Raw genomic sequence first — 6,724 nt, 5'->3', positions numbered from 1 at the left:
AAGCCAACAGATCAGGAAAGGCCAGAAATTAAGAAGATAGTTTGTTACCCAGAGTTGTCAAGAGGAGGGACTCTCCTTGTCACACAAATCTGCACAGAGAAGCACCAGTTTATGTCAGGAGACAGAGGGAGCAGAAGGAAAACATGGCAAGATTCTTTATTTTGGTTTCCATGGAAATAACAGGCAAGGCAGGACATGTAGGTTTAGGATTGGCTACTTTGAATAATTTCTGCAGGCATGAGGTATAGGAGCTATTATGAGATATCTGGTTTTGACCCTGGGGTGATTAGGGCAAGAGATTATTGGTTTGCAGTGTAAAAGCCCAGTAGAGATAGTGTGGGAATAGGGGCTCTAGATTAGTTTATATGTGAAATGCAGGCTCGCAGGTGACTTGTCTGCTAGCTCTAGGACTCAATTACCTTTAGAAAGGAAGTCTCTTTTTTCTTTTTTTTTTTAAGTTTATTTATTACTTCTATTAGAGAGAAAGAGAGCCCGATACATAGGGAGGTAACACCTCCAACAAATTCTTCAGGCTACAATCTACCCCTAGACTTAGCCAGCACACATCACTGATGCATGTGCATCCAGCGTGTCCAGGGAGCTTCTGAGATGTGAACCTAGGACCTTTCCCATGTGGGTCCAATTGCATTACTACTGTGTTACCACTTCACCCCAGAAAGTCACTTTCTTGGACATGCATAGACAGGACTCCTTCAGTAGACATAGGCATTGCAGTTCTTGACCTTTGTGAATGTACCACCAATGCAACACTGCTGCATGGATAGGTCCTTCCCATTCTCGAGTTTATTAATAGGAAGCCCATGTGCCCGGACAACTAAGGTACATTTTCTAATATCATCTTTATAAACAACAAAGTCCATTACTTTTCTTATTCTTTGTTATATATCTTAGTTGTTTTTAAGCTAAGACTTGAGTTTGCAGGGCATTTGACCAGGAGAGGACTTAAAAATCCAACCATTCAGGAATAAGACCATGGGAATAGTTGGGGAGTCAGGGGGATACAGAAAGAGTAGTATTTCAGCCATGCAGTAAGACACAGTCTTGTGATCTTTCAGGGCACCTTCCAGAGTTTTTGATGCTAGAGAGCCTGGGCTAAACAATCCATTTCTCCATCCAGTCTCATGAATCACACATGTCATTCCTGTGATAGAGAAGGAATGAATGTGTAGATGGCTAAATATGTTTTATTCATGGATGCCTATCTACATGAAAAAATATATCAAAAATGGAGGATAAGAATTCCCCAGGAACACAAATTTATGGTTCAAATGACTAGATTCTACTTGCTAACTGTTACATCATTCTATGACTACTTCCCTGGAATAAATGTATATTTTAGAGGTTTTTGCTATAGGGCGCGTGTGCTCGGCAGAAAGACAGAGACAGACAGAGAGACAGAGAGACAGAAAGAAAGCAAGAAATCTCCCCCTGGGGTGCCCATGCCGCAATCCCTTCTCTTCCATTCTTCTCTTGGGATCTTGGGCACACATGCACATGTGCCCGGAGTGAGTTTAAGCCACCAGAGCCAGAATGACCAAAACCACAGACAAAGACAAGATAGACTGGCAAGAGAGAAACATCAAGGTACCTACAAAGGATATCCCATCAGGCTAACAGTGGGCCTCTCATCAGAAACAACGTGAGCAAGGAAAGAATGGGAAAATATATTCAAAGCGTTGAGTGAAAAACAATTTTATTCAAGAATATTATATCCAGCAAGACTATCCTTCATGTGAGAAGAGAAGAGAAGAGCATTCTCAGACAAACAAAACCTGAAAGAATTTACCAACACTAGACCGGCTCTCCAAGAAGTTCTGAAGGGAGTGCTATCCCAGGAAAACTAAAGCCAGACACACAGAAATAAGAGTTCTAAAACAACTAAGAAAATGGCCAGCTTAATGGTAGGGACAAGTCCAGTGTTGAACGTTATCTTCCAGAATTTAAACAGAAAGATGAGACCACAACAGAAGATAGAATACATCAGACTGAACTGGTGAAAAAGAATTTTATGACTATTGACTAAAACATTACTGATTTTCTTCTATACATGTTTTCCAAGATTTAAGGATTTTTGTCTTCTCTCGAGCTGTCGGTAGGTTCATGCACCTACTATTTGAATAGAATCCTGACCTGTTTCCCAGCTTTAAGTCTCAAGTAAAATTCTCTTAACATTTTTTAATCTTGATTTATTGAAGCTAAAACTGTTTTTCTTTAAATTAAAAAATAGATTAAAATGACCTATTTAATTACAACAGTAAGCTATATAGCATCAGCTAGGTGCTACTTTATAGTATATTCATTCTACTCACAGTTTCGGGCCTAAAGTCAGACATGTGTACACAGATATGTATGTATCAGCTAAACTTGCTATTGAAAGTAGTTAGATTAATTAAGATATTTTGTGAGTCGATAAAATGAGGGGAGTGGCAAGCAACTGTAGATACCAAAGACAGTGTGGGAGGAGGGTGAGAAATGGCAAAGGGTGATAAATGGGAGACTATATATAATCAAGAAATAGAAAATTATTTGTTGATGATAACATGTATGATTAAGCCACAATACAGTGTATTCGGGATGAGAAATTGCATTGTGTATGCTGTGGTAATGTTCAGTGAATGAATGTAAAATAAATAAATTTAAAATAAAAAAAATAAAAATAAGGGGCTGGCAGGTGGCATAGTGGTTAAGAGTGTGGGACTCTCACATGACCGACCATGGCTTGAGTCCCGGACCTGGCAGCTTGCTTTCTCACTTTCTCTTTCTCTCTCTGTCCCTCTCTGGTCAAATTAAAATAAATAAATAAGAAAAACTTTAAAAAATTAAAAAAACAATATTGCCCATAATCTCTGGCTTATATGTATGTAAGCCATGGTTTTTCCCTGTGCATACATACATATGAACAAAATGTAGAGATTTATCCTAATCAGTCTTTTTTATAACCAGATATTTTCAGTTAAAAATATTTATGACAGAGACTTCTGGTTAAGAAGTCTTCTGGCTTCTCATCTAACACAGGCAACATGATGTTCAAATGTTTCATGGAAGTTCGCCTGGTGGTCTACATTTCTTTTGGCCTTCACGCCGGAAAGTTGGTTACAACTGTAGATGTTATTGATCAGAACAGGGCTTTGGTTGATGGACCTTACACTTAGGTGAGGAGACAGGCCATGCCTTTCAAATGCATCCAGCTTGCTGACTTTATCCTCAAGTTCCCATATAGTGCAAGCCTGAAGTATGTCCAACAAGCCTGGCAGAAGGCAGATATCACTACAAAATGGACAATCACAAGTTGGGCCAAGAAGATTGAAACCAAAGAAAGGAAAGCCAACATGACAAAGTTTTATTGTTTTAAAGTCATGAAGGCAAAGAAAATGAGGAATAGATGAATCAAGAATGAAGTTAAGCAGCTTCAAAAGGCAGCTCTCCTGATAGGAGCTCCGTGGTCTCCCTCCCTCCCTCCACAGCGTCTCTCCAGTATGAGAGGTTCAAGAAAATTGCATTTCTTGCAGGCAGCTTAGAGCTCTTAAGCATATGACTGAACAGGTAGAATTCGTATCACCTTTTAAAATCTAGCCTTGGAAGTTACACAGTGTTTTTTTTCTGCTATATTTTATTAGTGCAGAGCCAAGGCAGGTTCAGTTGAAGAGAACATAACTTCTACCTCTCGACAGAAAAATCGTCAAGTTCAGGAAGAGCATGTGGGAATGAAAATATTGTTATAGTCTGTATAAAATAATTATTTTATTTATCTTTATTATTTATTTATTTAATTTGACCAGAGAGAGACAAAGTGAGGGGGAGGTGAGAAAGCAAGCTGCCAAATCCGGGACTTGAACTGCAGTCAGCCATGTGGGAATCCAGTGTCCTTAACCACTATGCCACCTGCTGGACCCCCAGCATACATTATTTTTAAGAAGCAAAATTCTACATTGAGAAACTCGCAAAAGGCAGGATAGAGGTACTAGATTATGTGGAAGCTGAGGCCAGTGACAAGGTTGATAGGAGTGGAATTGACTCCAAATCTGTGTAAGTTTGCAAAAGGGTGAGAACTCATTCTTGGGCTGCAGGTGCCAGAAATTCACATTCTCATCAGCCTTGGCTTCCATGGAGCAACTCATTAAAATTAAGCACTGGATCCCACATGATTGACTCCATGGTTACACATTGGGTGTATGTGCATGTGTGCTCTGAATCCTGAGAAGAAGCTGAAGGGGAAGGAATTGTGGTGTGGGCATCTCCCTTAGGAGATGATTTCTCACTTTCCCTTTCTCTGTGTCTCTTTCTGGTGAGCACATGAGACCTATGACAGAAATATAAAAACAAGGGAACCAGCAGTTAGCGTAATGACTATGTCACTGGACTCCCACGTAGTCGACCGTGGTTCGCGTCCCAGACCTGGTGGCTTAAAACTCACGCCGGGCGCGTGTGTGCGTGCGTGCCCAAGATCCCGAGAGGAGAATGGAGGAGAAGGGATTGGGGCGTGACCATCCCTCCTGGGGGGTGATTTCTCACTTTCTGTCTCTATGTCTCTCTCTGTCTGACTGGCGAGCGCACGCACCCTATAGCAAAAACCTCTCCAAAAATAAAATAAAATAAAAACAAAACAAAATATTCTAATGTAATCTTCCTATGAGTATTGCTGAAAGGAAATGCTTATGTTCTAGGTCTTCCTGAAGGCTTCTGTCTCAGTCTAGATTTTAGGATGATCATTTGTCTTCTGATTGGCTCATGAGAATCTATTTAGAATGGGACTTAAATTGTTCCAACTCTTTTTACCTAACAGAACCAAAATTGGAAATTCATTCCTAGGATGCCAGCACTTAGGCCCATATGATCATATATGTTATCTCCCTCCACAGGCATGAGACCAAAAATTTATTCTCTGAAGAAACTGAAAATTCCTCTGACAAAGACCTACAAATATTATTAACATCTGAGGATCTCTCAAGGCAGAATACAGCTCATTATCTGTTCTTCCCATAGTTAAGCCCTCAATTAACAAGGTTGCTTCTCTGCTTATTAAGATTTGTTGAATGATATTGAAATTAGTTTTGCATTCTTAGAACAAAAACAGATCAGGAGGCTACTGAAGTATGGTTGCAGAGCAAAAGAAAACCAACACAAGATAAATGCTTATTTTTTCCTAAATTAGAAAATAGGCAATGAAGAGTTGATAATACTGATAGTCTAAAGATCTATAAAAAGCTATGAGAAATAATTCAAGAAACTACACTAGCATGAGGCCCGTAGGTGGCATATTGGTTAAAGCACTGGACTCCCACCAGCTGACTGTAGTTTGAGTCCCAGACCTGGCTGTTTGAAAATCACATCAGGTACATCTGTGTGTGTGCCCAAAATCCCAAGAGGAGAATGTAGGAAAAGGGATTGTGGCATGACTATCCCCCCTTGGGAGTGATTTCTCACTTTTCCTTTCACTATCTCTCTCAGGCAAGAACACATATATAAGCATTTTCATGCTTATCTTAAGAACTGCTGAAATGATTAATTTGAAGGGAGGGAAAAGGTGGATCTTAAGTTCTTACATTGCTAGTTATTTTGTTGTTACTGTTCTTTTTTTTTCTCTCACCCTCCACAATCCCTGCTCTACTAACCACTTTCCTCCTTACAATCTTTAGCATTCACATCCGTCCTCTCCACCACCACATCCTAAGATCTCTCAGCCTCTGCCATAAAGATGCTCAGTACAAATTGAGCAGAAATGTACAATGTGTATCTTTCAAAGTCTGGCTCACTCAGCTCAACATTAAGTCTTCTATATTCATTTATTTTGAGTCAAACAATAGGATATCATTGTTTCTTATATCTGTATGATATTTCACAGTATACATAGGCCACAGTTTTTCAACCCAATTATCAAGTTTTGGATGCTTACATTGGTTCCATGTTTTAGCAATTGTGAATAATCCTGAAATAGACATAGATGTGCAAGTGTCTTTTCAATTGTCCTACGGAAGTTTTTGAGAAACCTCCATATTGCTTTCTACAGAGGCTGAACTAATTTACATTCCCACCAACAGTATAAAAGAGTTCCCTTTCCAACACAGCCTCACCAGTGCTTGTCATTCTTTTCTTTCTTGATCCTAGCCATTCTAACTGGAATTAAATGGTATCTGATTGCGGTTTTAGTTTTCATTTTCCTTGTGACAAGAAACTGAACATTTTTTCATATGCTTCTCAAGCATTCATAAATCTTCCTTGGAGAGTTGTCTATTCAATTCATTCACTCATTTTTAAATTGGATTATGCTGCTTTTTAAAAATGAGCCAGTTGCTTCATTTTCCTATATATTCTAGATATCAATCCCTTGTCTGAGGAATAATTGGCAAATATTTCCTCCCATTCTGAGAGTTGTCTTTTCACTCTAATTATTGCTTCCTTTGCTGTGTGAGGAAGCTTTTTAGTTTGATTTAGTCCCACTTGTCTTTTCTGGGGACTATTACTTAAGCTTTAGGTGTCTAATTTAAGAAATCTTCACCTACTCCAGTATCTTCAAAAATTTCCCCTACATTTTCTACTAGTAGTTTTGTAGTTTGAGGCTTTATATTTAAATCTTTGGGGACCAGCACTTGGAGTAATGGCTATGTCGCTGAACTCCCATATAGTCGACCACTGTTCAAGTCCCAGACCCAGTGGCTTAAACTCACGCTGGGCACGTGTGTGTGTGTGTGTGTGTGTGTGTGTG

Source organism: Tupaia chinensis, unplaced genomic scaffold, assembly GCF_000334495.1.
Source record: "Tupaia chinensis unplaced genomic scaffold, TupChi_1.0 Scaffold144165_1, whole genome shotgun sequence".
In the NCBI taxonomy this organism is placed as follows: domain Eukaryota; kingdom Metazoa; phylum Chordata; class Mammalia; order Scandentia; family Tupaiidae; genus Tupaia; species Tupaia belangeri.
This window is presented reverse-complemented; position numbering follows the sequence as displayed.